We start from the raw sequence: 12,675 nt of genomic DNA on the forward strand, positions 1-12,675 counted from the left end.
AATTAGGGTTGGGAGAAAGAATTGTGGCTAAATAAGATGATGAGTCACTTAAAGCTACCCAGGGATATGGAGACACTTCTAGGTAAGGGTTCTCCTTTAACACAGTGCTTTTAAGGGAAAAGTAAATCACCCATTTTGGGTTGTGGGATTAGGGAGTTGCTTCTGGAAACAGTCTGGAATGTATCAAAACATAACTACGAAGTCACTGTTTTCAATGGTGGAGTTTAGCTGAGCTGTAGGATTCATTCTAAGGCTGCTTCTAAGGGGTGATGGGTTTGTGGGCCTTAAATGGGGGCCTCCTTGTTCTCTGAAGGTCTGGAGAAGTCTGTGTGGCTCACACTGGCCTTCTACAACACTGAGGAAAGTGCCTTGATTTCATTCCAGTTTATGCTTTTCAATTCAGTAGCCACTTAAGAATTCATTTGTTACCAAGTATGGAGAAAACAATGAAAATTTTTGACCACCTCCCCTACTCCGAGCCTGATCTCAGGAAGCTCTTTTTCTAGATGATTGCTTTTTCTAGAGGATTGCTTTTCTAGATGTCATCACTGAGGTGACTTTTAGCGACCATTTCTCCTTCCAGTGAATGATGTTGGAATTACACGACAAGTTTTTAAGGTGGAATTAAAAAACAATTACAAGTTTTCTCAAAACAAGTGAAAAAGTAGGACATCTCTGCAAGGAAATAGGACTTATAAGAAATAAATAAATGGAAACTATAGAACTGAAAAATAGAATAACTGAAATAAAACTCAGTGGATGGGCTCAAAAGTAGAGTGGAGCCCTGGCCAGTGTGGCTCAGCTGGTGGACTGTTGTCCTGTAAACTGAAAGGTTATGGGTTCGATTCCTGGTCTCAGGGCACATGCCCAGGTTGCAGGTTTGGTCCCTGGTCAGGGGGCGTATGTGTTTCTCTCTTCCCACTCTCTCTCCCTCCCTTCCCCTCTTTAAAATCAATAAGCATATGGGGTGAGGATAAAAAAAAAAAAAGGTAGAGTGGAGATGACAGAGGACAGAACCAGTGAACTGAGGACCTATTGATGGAATTTGTTCAATCTGAACAGAGAGAAAACAGTCTGAAGGAAAATGAGGAAGTTGCTAAGGGCTGTATACTCTCCCTGAAGCTATCTTGAGACAAAATAGATGACAATGTACAATAGCAAAAACAATAACATAACTGCAGTTTTGTTCTTCTTTCCCTTCCCTTTTCTCCTTGTTCTGTGTGTCTCTGTCTGCCTCTCATTTCTGAAATGTTAGAATCACTCAAGGCCTTCATCAGCTCATTTCAGCCCCTTTGTGGAACTTAGGAAACTAATATAAGGCAACCTTATTAAACATGCAGGTCTGTGGACGGCTGCATAAAGTGTTGGCCAACAGGAGCCTGAAGAGGCCTGAGGGATCAGACCAGCTGGTTAGGGGGAAACCAACTTAGAGCCAGCGATTTTCCTTAGTGATAGAGAGATGAGAGCTGAAACCAGAGTGCTGGCTCTCAATAGCACCCAGCTAACCGATGCCCTGATATACAGAAAGAGAAAATGGAGCCCTGGACACCGAATGTGGGCAGTCCTAGAGAGAGCGTGGCAGCAGCTGGGCAGCCGGCCTCAGGCAGAGCCGGCAGTAACAAGATGCATCTGTTAGTCACAACAGAAAGGCATTGAGGGTTTTATAGTAAAATCCAAGAGCATCTTTTCTCTGTATCATTTGCCTTTGGTGATTATATTTCCAAGTTTTTTGCAGGATAGTTTGTCTCTCAAATGTTCAATTCTCATATGAAACCAATTATATTCCTCTTGGTTCTAGGTGCTGTGTTGGTATTACTCAACTTCACTTTTGGTAACTATAATCAAATAATTTATGGTCATTAGTGTCGTGGGTATAGGTCCTTAATTCATTAATTCACTGAACAAATAGTAAGTGCTTGTTATGCCAGGTGTGAGATATATCACTCATCTAAAAGACCAAATACTATGCATATGGAGCATATATTTCATAGTGCAGGGAGATGTTCTGTAAGCATACATAGTACATAGATTACATAGAATATTAGGCAGTGATAAGTGTTAGAAACAGAGGAGAGTGAGGAGGATAGGGAGGGCCAACAATTAGGGCAATATTGCAGTTTTACATCAGAAATCACATTTGAATAAAGACTTGTTGAATAGGAGGGAAGGTGTGATGTGACTGGGAGAAGAGGATTTCTGGCAGAAGGAGTGCCTGTGTAAAGGTCCTGAGGTTGGAGCCAGCCTGGCAAGTCTGGGACAGCAGAGGCCAGTGTGAGTTGAGGGAGTAGTAGTTCGCTGATGAGGTCACAGCGGGAACAAGGGAATAGCTTGTGCAGGGCCTGCCCAGCTATCATAAGGACTTTGACTTAAAAAAAAATTAATAGACTTTATTGTTTAGCATAGTTTTAGGTTTTCAGAAAATTGAGCAGAATGCAGAGAGAATTCCCATATACTCTTTCTCCACTTCCCCAACTTTACCCAATTAATATCTTGCATTAGTGTGGTCGTCGTCGTCGTCGTCGTCGGCAGCCGTCCGTCTCGAGAGACGATGGTGTAGCTTCTTAAGAGTCTATCTGCACGGCCGAGAATGGCTGTGCAGTCCGACTCGGGAGTGACATGGTATCTGTCTCCTCCTATGTTGAATCGACATCTTGCGATGACGCTGAAGCTACAGAGCCTGGGCAGGGTGATATGGAGGGCCAGCTGTTGCCCATGCAGCAGACCCCCCCTCTCTTCGCAGCTGAAGGATCCAAGGGAAAGACGGAGTCAATACAGCTTGGCTTCAGGTGCGCCGCAGGAGTTGCCGGTGTTGACTACAACGTCGAACCGCCTTAGGGACTCCGGCTCCGGATTTTCTGTCGGGGTTTACTCCCTTAGCCTTTCCCCTGAAGAGGTATGCCGCAAGGCAGCGGAGGTTTTTTGGTACACTTGTTATAACAGATGGACCAATACTGATATACTATTAACTAAAGTCCATAGTGTACCTTGTGTTGTACATTCTGTGGGTCTGGACAAATGCATAATGATATGGATTCACCATTACAGTATCATACAGGATAGTTTCACTACCCCCCAAAATCCTCTGTGCTCTGCCTATTCATCCCACACTCCCTGCTGAGCCCCTGGCAACCACTGATCTTTTTTACTTTCTCCATAGTTTTGTCTTTTTGAGAATGTTATAAAATTGGAATCATGTAGCATTTTCAGATAGGCTTCTTTCATTTAGTAATATGCATTTAAGGTTCCTCCATGTCTCTGGTGGCTTAATAGTTCCTTTCTAGTGCTGAATGGTCTTCTAGTGTCTGCAGGTACCACAGTTTATTTATCCATCAACCTATGGAAGGACACCTTGATTACTTCCAGGTTTTGGCAGTAATGAATAAAGCTGTTATAAACATTTGTGTGCAGGTTTTTGCATGGACATAGGTTTTCAACTCATTTGGGTAAAGCAAATTTATCCAAGGAATGTGATTGCTGGATCATATGGTGAGAGGATGTTTAGTTTTGTAAGAAACAGCTAAACTGTCTTCCAAAGTGGCTGTATCATTTTGTATTCCATCAACAATGAACGAGAGGGTTCCTGTTGGTCCACATCTTCACTAGCATTTGGTGTTGTCAGTGTTGGACTGGTATCATTCTAATGGTGTGTAGTGGTATCTTACTGTTTTAATTTGCCTTTCCCTAATGACATATGATGTGGAGCATCTTTTTATGTGCTCAGTTGTGTCTTCTTTGGTGAGGTGTCTCTTTAGGTGTTTTGACCATTTTTAAATTGGGTTGTCAGTTTTCTTATTGTTGAGGTTTAGGAGTTCTTTGTATGTTTTGGATATAAGACCTCGATTGGATGTGTGTTTTGCAAATACCTTCTCCCAGCCTGTGGCTTGTCTTCTCATTTTGTTAAAGGACTTTGGCTTTTGCTGAATGAAGTGGGGTGCTTTTGAGGGTTTTAAGCACAGGAGCGCTCAAATGTGACAGGCAAATTATAAATACGAAGTGAGATATTCCAATTATAGTAATATGAAATAAATATAATTCCTGAGTGTACATTGGCAGCCTTATCTTTAATGAAGGTCAGTTTTTCTAAGTGATATTTGAAAACATATTTTCCAAATACAGCTACACATCTTCTTCACAGCTATAGACCTATTTATTTCAGCCTCACTCTGCTGATACTTAAGAGTTTTGAGAGATAATGATCTCTTTATCACCTTTTATTACTCACAGTTATAATGAAAGTCTCAACTGGCTGCTGAGTTCTTTCATGTAAGAGGCTTTTGCAGCGTGACTATTGCTGTGGTGGCTTCCTTCCTCTTGCCTTTCCCTCTGTGGGGGGGGGGGGGTGTCTCAGCTGCTATTTATAGAGGCATGCTTGCCAGCGAATGTCCTCAACTGTTTTCTATACCCTTATTCAGGTTTCTTTCTCAAGGGAAGGCTCCCGTTTGCTTCCCCGTCACACTCCTGTCAGCCAGCCCTCTTTGCATGCCTTCAAACCTCCCATACTCTATCACATGGTTTAAAATAGAATCTTTTTCTAGGTGGTCAGTGTCCAGTCTTCTTTCCTTAAATGCAGCTTCTCAGGCAGTTTAAAAATAAAAGATCCGTTAGAGGGGAGGATCATGCACAACGCAGTGAGATGCTCTGTAGCTCCTATTGTGGCCCTTCAGTTGTGTGAGGGAAAGACATGGAGAGGGGGTTCAGAAGCAAGCATGAATAGCTAGGGTAAAACAAACGGGGACTGTGAGGCAGGCATCAAACCCTCTGAACCATCAGAGAACAGATTTAAACAGTGGAATACTCTCAGTGTCTGTAGGGTAGGAGCTGATATTTTAACCTGAATTGTCTTGGTCAAAGGTGGGACTGTCAGGTTGTGATACTTGTGAGACCAAGCAACCACCAGCGTCCCTTTCAGAGAACAGATTGCAGGTATTCCTCTCCTTTTAGAAGGTTCTCAACCCTTGCCATAATGATACTATAAGGATATACAGCAGGTTCCTGCTTCAGATATTTTTAGCACCTTTCCACCAGACAACAGCCTTCTCCATAGGCTTTTCCACTGATGGACAACAGGAAGATACCACAAACATTCTGAAAATGTTCAGTGGGAGAGGAAACGGATGTCAAAGGATCAGAAACAACACAGAAATGGAGTTCAAGATGAAAGTAAGCAGTGGCTCAGATTTGCAAAGTGCTGTGTCATAATTTATGGTCTATTTTCATTAGGTCAAAAGCATGAGAATGAGAGAAAAAAATTATCCCATATGAACAGGTGACAACTTGAGGTAAGAAAAATCTGACTACAGGCCTGATTTGATTTGTCTTATGAATTTGTATTCTTCTGTTTTCTTGTATCGAGATCCTCCAAAGGCATAAGAAATTGCATCTGCTTAGGGAATGTAATGAGACATTTACAATGGCCCATTTCATGCACTTATACTTTCCTGGTGCCTGGATCACAGCCAGACAGGGCATGTGCTGTTTTCCAGAGTGCCCTTATTTGATTAGTGCACACCTGCCTATTTTGATCTAACATTATTGGGGAATAAAATATAACTTTAGTGGACTTTATTCTAGGTTGTCTGACGTTTTATGCTAACATTAAAAAAATGCATTTTTGGCACTGGTCTGAATTTAGATGGTGCGACTATTTCTGAAGGACATAAAATATGCTTTTGGAGTTTGTGGGAACCAAACCTCAGGGGACACATGAATTAATTTGTGTGCTCTTGCTAGGCCTTTCCTTGATGTTTCACATGTCTTGGATATCTGAATTTAGCTTGGGAACTGGAGACTTTGTACATTCATATTTCTTATTGCCCTTTATAATTTGGCTAGTTGCAAACTGATGGAAGACATTTTCTTTTTCCCCAGATGACTGCATCATCCATAGAAGAGTTGGGCTCTGGGATAAGTTGAAGAAGGAAAGCAAAAGAAAAACATACTTTATTAAAGGCTTAAATTTCTTTCAGTAAACTACTTGTAACCCTAGGCTATGCATTTTGGTAAGATATTTAGCACCTAAATCCTTGAAATTTCTGCTGGGTGCTTCATTTGTTTTACAATAGATTTGAAGGAAGGGCTGCCCAGTATACTGCCAAGTGGGCTCTATTGACCTATGTTATCACGCCATTGAACATCACTAACTGTTGATTGAGCACAGAGTGCTATGGAAGAGCTCAGTCAATCTGGACCAGGAGAGAGCTCCAGTCTAATTAGAATAAAGCAGTGGCTACCAGGTAATTAAAAATTAGATGCATTAATTAGTGCTAATTGGACTTTTAGAAGATGAGCTCAGGATTTTAAACATGGCATTGCATCTTGGCCTGGAGTGGTGGAGATTGGTCCTGCAAGGACCCCAACACACTGATGGCTGGGCTCACTGCCTGAGGAGGATACTAGATTGTTATTATTATTATTATTAAAATGTATTTACTTAATAATACTTGCATGTGGTACAAAACTGAAGAGATGCCAAAAAATAGAGTAAAAAGCATGTTTGCTTCTTCCCATCCTCTAGGCTCCATTTCCTTTCCCTGGAGGTAAGCAACCCCTGTTAAAAGTATCTGACATGTGCTTCCAGAGATATTCCATGCATTTCTAAACTCTCACACACATTTTCTTCTTGCCTTTCCTTTGTTTTTTACACAAGACAGCATGTTACATGTACTATTTCTTATGTTCCTTTCCCCTACTTACTATAACTAGAATATTGTAACATATCAGTATATATAAAACTGCCTCTTCTTAAAACACTGTGTGGAGGGTGGTGTTCTATTTTGTGGAAGTGTAATAATTGATTCAATCATTTTTCTAAATTATTTCCTATCTTCTATTGTGACACTTTATTCTGTTCTTAACTGTACCACTAGAAGCTCAGTAGATTTGGGTCCCATTGGAAAGCAGATAGCATGCTAAACATGGTTGGTTGGGGAGAGTTTAATGAAGAGGCTATTTACAGTGTGGGCAGAGATAAGGACGGCCTGTAATGATGTGAGAGTATCCTGGGAAGCCACTACTTCTCCTAGGCCTGATGGGAAAAGTGAGGGAAGCAGGTTCTTGGAACCAGTGAAAACTGCAGCCACAGGAGAAGGATCCTGATAGGAGCTGTGGTCTTCAATTGAGAAATATAGCCAGTGGTGTGTTGGTAAAGGCTTAACAATGGCTCTCTGTGGTGAGGATCCCTGATTTGTAAGGTTTGCAGATTTCTGTGGTGTAAACACTTCCACTGTGCTAGGTTCCCAAGGTGATGTTACTGATTGCAGAGTTGGGGTGGGAAGCACACAGTCAGCTCTTGTGAGCAGTGCTAGCACATCACTGCAGCTATGTCAGGTAGCTGCTCAGCAGGGTGGCTGCTGGCCTGGTTCCCCCTGCTAGGGCCATTGATTGACTGAATCCTACAAGAAGCCAATGCACTAGGGAGGCTGGTTGCTGCAGTCCTCACAGGTTAGTGTCCTGGAATACAGAGTAGGTAGGTGAAGTACACAAGCTGCACAATTTTGGGTAGGTCATCCATCCTGAGACCCTGTATCATCTGTAAAAGAACAGTCTGCCTTGAATGTAGAACCTTTCTATACTAAAGTTCTCTCACTTCTGTGATTAGTGAATTCAGAGACCTAAGTGGGTAGGTCATTTAGTCTATTTAACAGGAGATGCTATGGGCCCCCTGCACTTAGACAGTTTATGTCTATTGGGGGGAAGATAAGACATGCACCAGTCGGTCCAGTTATGTGGTGGGGGCTGCAGACAGAACCACAAGTATTCAGAGGAAGTGATCTTTGTAGCTGGGGTGATGAGGCTGTTGATGGCAGAGACCTGGGAAGACCTTTGTTTTGTAGTTGGGAATTTGTTTTACCAATGGGGGAAAACAGAACACGTCTTTAATAACCCAGTCTACTTATACCACTAGTTCTCCAAGTCTGGTCCTGGTACCATCAGCATCTTCTGGGACTTTGTCAGAAATCCAAATTCTTGGGTTCCACCCCAGACCTAGTGTTTAAACTCTGTGGCAGGTCCTACCTGTTGCTCCAAATGATTCTGATGCATGTGTCCGTTTGAGAAACACTGAGTTATACAATATTAGTGGTTCCAAACTTGGCTGAAAATCAGTCAGATGAGGTATTTCAAAAATACACACACAGAGTCAGATGGGAAACTTCACACATGCATGCATGCATGAACACAGACATTGACTTCTGGGCTGTATTTCAGACCTACTCAAATCAGATTTTTTGATGACTAGGGTCCTGGGGAGTTAAGTGTTTCCAGATAGTGTAAGCTGTGTTTTCTACACTCTTGATCTTAATTAAACAAGTTCAGTGTTAGCACAACAATTAAGTATTTGCCTTGCTAGAACTGCCTATTCTCTTTTCTCATGCATTTCCTCTACACTCAGACTCTTTAAACACTTTCAGAGTCAGAGAGAAGACAGATGCCTTAGTAGGCACTTTGTGTGGACTGAGGGTGGAGCAAGTTATTGGCACGGTATGGGTGGTAGAGAAGAGTTGCGAAGGAAGTTGGACAGCTGTGGAGGTCTCTGAAGTCTGACCTTAATATTGCTTCGTGACTGTTTTTTTCCCCTTTATGGAAATAATATGAAATATTTATTATTTATTTTATGTATCAGACAAGAACAGAGCTAAGTAATCTGACTCTACTTCAGCATTATAAAAATCATCCCTTCACTACAGCGTAAGATGTAAATGCATCTGCACAAGGGTACGTGTTATTTAAAATGTAGTAACATTGCTGCTGCCCTACCAAGTACTTCCAGTCCCTGTCCAGGTCTACTGCAATACTGATTGCCTATGCCTCTGCCTGATGGAGTTCTTGATGGAAAAGCTTGGAGTTTATTTAAAAAAAATTTTTTTAATCTTCACCTCGAGGACATAGTTATTATTTTTTTCTTTTTTAGAGAGAGAGGAAGGGAGGGAGGGAAACGTTGATGTGAGAAACATTGATGGGTTGCCTTTCATAAGTGCCCCGACCAAGGACTGAACTGGTAACCTAGGTATATGTCCTGATTGGGAATTGGACCTGTGAACTTTCTGTTTATGGGACCAACTGAGTCACACCAGCCAGGGCTAGGCCTGGAGTTGAGTTGTGTGATTCTCTTGTTTGTATGTGTTTAGCATATAGTTCCTTTTGTATTTACTGTTAAACTAAGAAAATGCTGTGTTTTCCATCAAGGCCAAGCAAATAATGTGGAGAACTTGGGATAGGATTTCTGGAAAGTGAACTGAGCAGCTGTTGGTCATTTGAGGTCAGAGTTCTTCTCTAAATATCTTGTGGAGTGCAGAGGAGAGCTTGCTTTTTTGGTCATTACAAATAAAGCTATGAACATTCTTGTACATGCCTTTTTGTGGACATATGTTTTCATCTCTCTTGGGTGGATACCTAGGAGAGGAATTGCTGGAGCTTAGGTATGTTTAACTTTGCAAGAAATTTGCAATTTTCTAAATGTGTCATTCTATATTCCCAACAGTCATGTATGGGGGTTCCAATTGCTTTCCATCTTGCCAGTATTTGATATTGTCAGCCCTTTCCATCTTACCTATTCTGGTGGTGTGTGGTGTTATCTTTGGTTTTAATTTGCATTTCCCTGATGACTAATGATGAACACTTTTTCATGTGCTCATTTACCATTTATATAGCTTCCTTAGTGACATAAGAAGTGGGACTTTAAATATAAATATCTTCTTTTGTACCATCATATCTCACATATATTTTTTTCTACTGTAGTTTCACCCATGATCTCAGTTGCCCTTGATTGCTCACCAGTCTTCAAAACACCATGGACTTCTTGAACATCACATCTTTGAAAATGTGGTGCCATCTGCCTCTTCACCCTTTTAGCCCCCACTTAAATGTCACCTTTTGGGTTGGTGAAGCCTCTGTCCTTCTCCTACGTCAACAGAATTTGTTTCTTTTCTCTGTGCTTCCATGGTCCTGAGTGTACATCTGTGTGGTTGTACTTGTCATGTTGTATGCAATTCTTCTTTGCCTCACTGAAGGCAGGTAACTTGTCTCACTCTACTTTGCATTTCCATTTGATCCAACAGCTTTTTGAGAAAGGCTGAATATGCTAGACTTAAGTTGGGGATCAGGGCATAGACCGAGAGGGGTCAAGTGACTTGTCCAACCAAGGACAGCATGTTATGATAAAGAGTCAGGGACTGCTTACTATAAACTTTTGACTCTCTCACATTAATTTTCCAAAGAGGTATGTTGTTTGACTTACAGTGTTCATTTAACCAGTTAGCCACATGCACCTATGTACACGATGACTTTTGAAGGCATGGGATGGTTTTAAGGGAATCCATTGCCAGATCTGCAGCTTGCATATTCACTTACCTAAAATTGACTAGTCTGAAAAGATGCCTGTGATCAAGGAGGGCATCATGCTGGTTCAGCTGTCCCACCTCCCCTTTCACAATGGCCTTTCTTCTGCAGCACAAAAAAGGGCAGACCATTCACCCATATGTTGTCTTCCTGAGGTACACTGCTGCAAGATGGAAAACATCCAGGCCTTGTAACAAAGGGACAGTTAAAAGTATCCATGGTGTTAAAAAGTGAATAACTCTAAGCACTGGAATTTTGTAGTTCTGGAATTTCTATAATACTTCTTAGCTTTCATAGAATTGCAAGGGACCCTAATCAAACTGTTAACTGATAATTTAAAATTTTTTATTTATGATAGATTATATCTGAACTTTGTGTAACTCAGAAGGCTTCATAGAATCCAGTTACCTCATAAAACTCCTTCCATTTAAATACACAGGTTTCCTCTGCTATCCAAAAGTAGAGCAGTCCTGTGAAACCTTTTGTTAGCTGAAATGCATAAAGTGAAGAAGCAATTACCTTAGGACACATCTTGCTAATGGATGCACAAAATAAATTAAGATAAAGCATAAATGCTTACAGACACAGTTCAAAGCTGTGATGGCATGATGCTGAGATGTTGAGTATAGTTCTGAGGAAGGAGTTTGGCGTTTCCACTCCTGCTCCTCTGGATTTGAGCTTCTTCTGTAATAGCTTGTTATAAAACAAATGCTGAATGCTGTTTTTGCTTTTTTTGGTAAAAGCAAAAGTCCTGTTGGGATTTCTTTCAGTTAGCAAAAATAGGTACTAAGGTAGGTGTTTCAGAAAGGCAAAGTGGTGTAAAGCAAATTTTTGGAAAGTGGGGGAAACCTATACTTATATTTATGAACAAGGTTACTTATTATTTACATTAAAAAAACAAAACCCAAGATAGGAACCATATCACTTTCTAGCAATATGTGATAGTCATTCATGGATAATTTAAAAAACCCTATACATCTCATTAAAATATACATTTCTGTATTTTATATTTAATAATTTTCATCAAAACTGCAATGTTTCCCTCATTTGCGCAACCATCATAGTGTGTTAACTCAATTTAGAAGAAAAGTCATTAACAATTAGATCTTTATGGTTTAAAAATCTTAGAGTCAATTTTCATTACTTGTGCTAGTTATATTCAACAAAGTCACTACAAACACTAAATTCGTAACTACTGAGCCATCGTTCCTGGGAAAATACAGGGTTAGTTTCTTTGAGACTCTGGTCACAACATTTCATCAACCAATTGTTACATAATCTTGTTTTAGGTATACGTCTGTTTAAAGATGGATATTTCTCACAAATAATTATATGCAGTATTTACTTATAATAAAATACTTTCAATTATAGCATTATGTAACATAGTCTACTGTAAAGTGACTGTCCTAGTTTAACTCTCCTGCTCAGTAATACACATACAATGCTCACATACACACAGTGAATATATATTGTATACTGTATGGTATAGTAATACAAATCCTGGAAAAAAAAGCATTAAGCAAAGATTAAACATTTGAAATTTTGTGAAAACATTAATTAAAACCTTACTGTTGATGGAGCTGTAGGATGTGTGATGGAGTATTACACAGTGTGGTTAAATCTCTTGACCTTGGCTTGCCCCATGAAAACCAAGGGAGAATGGGGAACTTACCTGGCAGATGGGGAAGAAGACATCAATGAGAGTGGCATGTGAGATCTGGCAGTTCTACCTCAGGAGTTTGGCTTTCACAACTTGATGGTGTCAGCAATGTTTCCTTCCCAACTGGACTGATAAATTGCTTCAGTCTTGTCTGTTTGGCGCTTTGCTTCAAATCTTTTTAAGTGTCTCAGCATAAGGGACGAACACAGTGGATGTTAGGTGCTTAAATGTGAGGCTGTGTTCAAGCATGGGGTCATACTCTTCCATGCCATTGCGAATTTTTTCCAAGGCAGAATCCCATTCTGATATTTTGGTTGCTGTTAAAGAGGGACTATTCTTGGAGTCTTAGGTTGACTTTCATCACCTTCCTCATCATCACTGACTCCAGTGCCATGCTTTGCCACTTTCTCTATGTCTTTGTTGGGTTCTATCAAAATTTCCTCCACTTATTTGATGTGCAATATGCATTATGCTTTTAACACTGTTCTTCATCTTTTCTGTAACACTTTCAAAATTTTTCATGTAGTTTGGCCAAACATTTCCCCAACAGTTATTGATAGTAGTCTGCTTGATGCTGTCCCAGGCTGTGCCAATATAATCAATAACATTGTAAATAGTGACTGACTTCCAGTAGTCCATTATGGTGGTTTCCTCACTGGCAACAAAAGCCTCAAAATCAT

At 40.6% G+C, this 12,675-nt stretch overlaps 1 protein-coding gene and 1 long non-coding RNA gene across 4 annotated transcripts in view; one reads left to right on the forward strand and one right to left on the reverse strand.

Moving 5' to 3' along the window:
- The window catches only part of ARHGEF7 (Rho guanine nucleotide exchange factor 7), a 146,868-nt gene that overhangs the window by 18,094 nt on the left and 116,099 nt on the right, over positions 1-12,675 (forward strand). The window lies entirely within an intron of this gene.
- LOC149996335 (uncharacterized) lies at positions 10,735-12,431 on the reverse strand. The gene is made up of 3 exons (XR_016507501.1): positions 12,008-12,431; positions 10,916-11,086; positions 10,735-10,824 (listed from the first exon to the last, which is right to left on the reverse strand). It is a non-coding gene; the product is annotated as an uncharacterized LOC149996335 (long non-coding RNA).

Source organism: Furipterus horrens, unplaced genomic scaffold (assembly GCF_987537825.1).
Source record: "Furipterus horrens unplaced genomic scaffold, mFurHor1.1.pri manual_scaffold_12, whole genome shotgun sequence".
In the NCBI taxonomy this organism is placed as follows: domain Eukaryota; kingdom Metazoa; phylum Chordata; class Mammalia; order Chiroptera; family Furipteridae; genus Furipterus; species Furipterus horrens.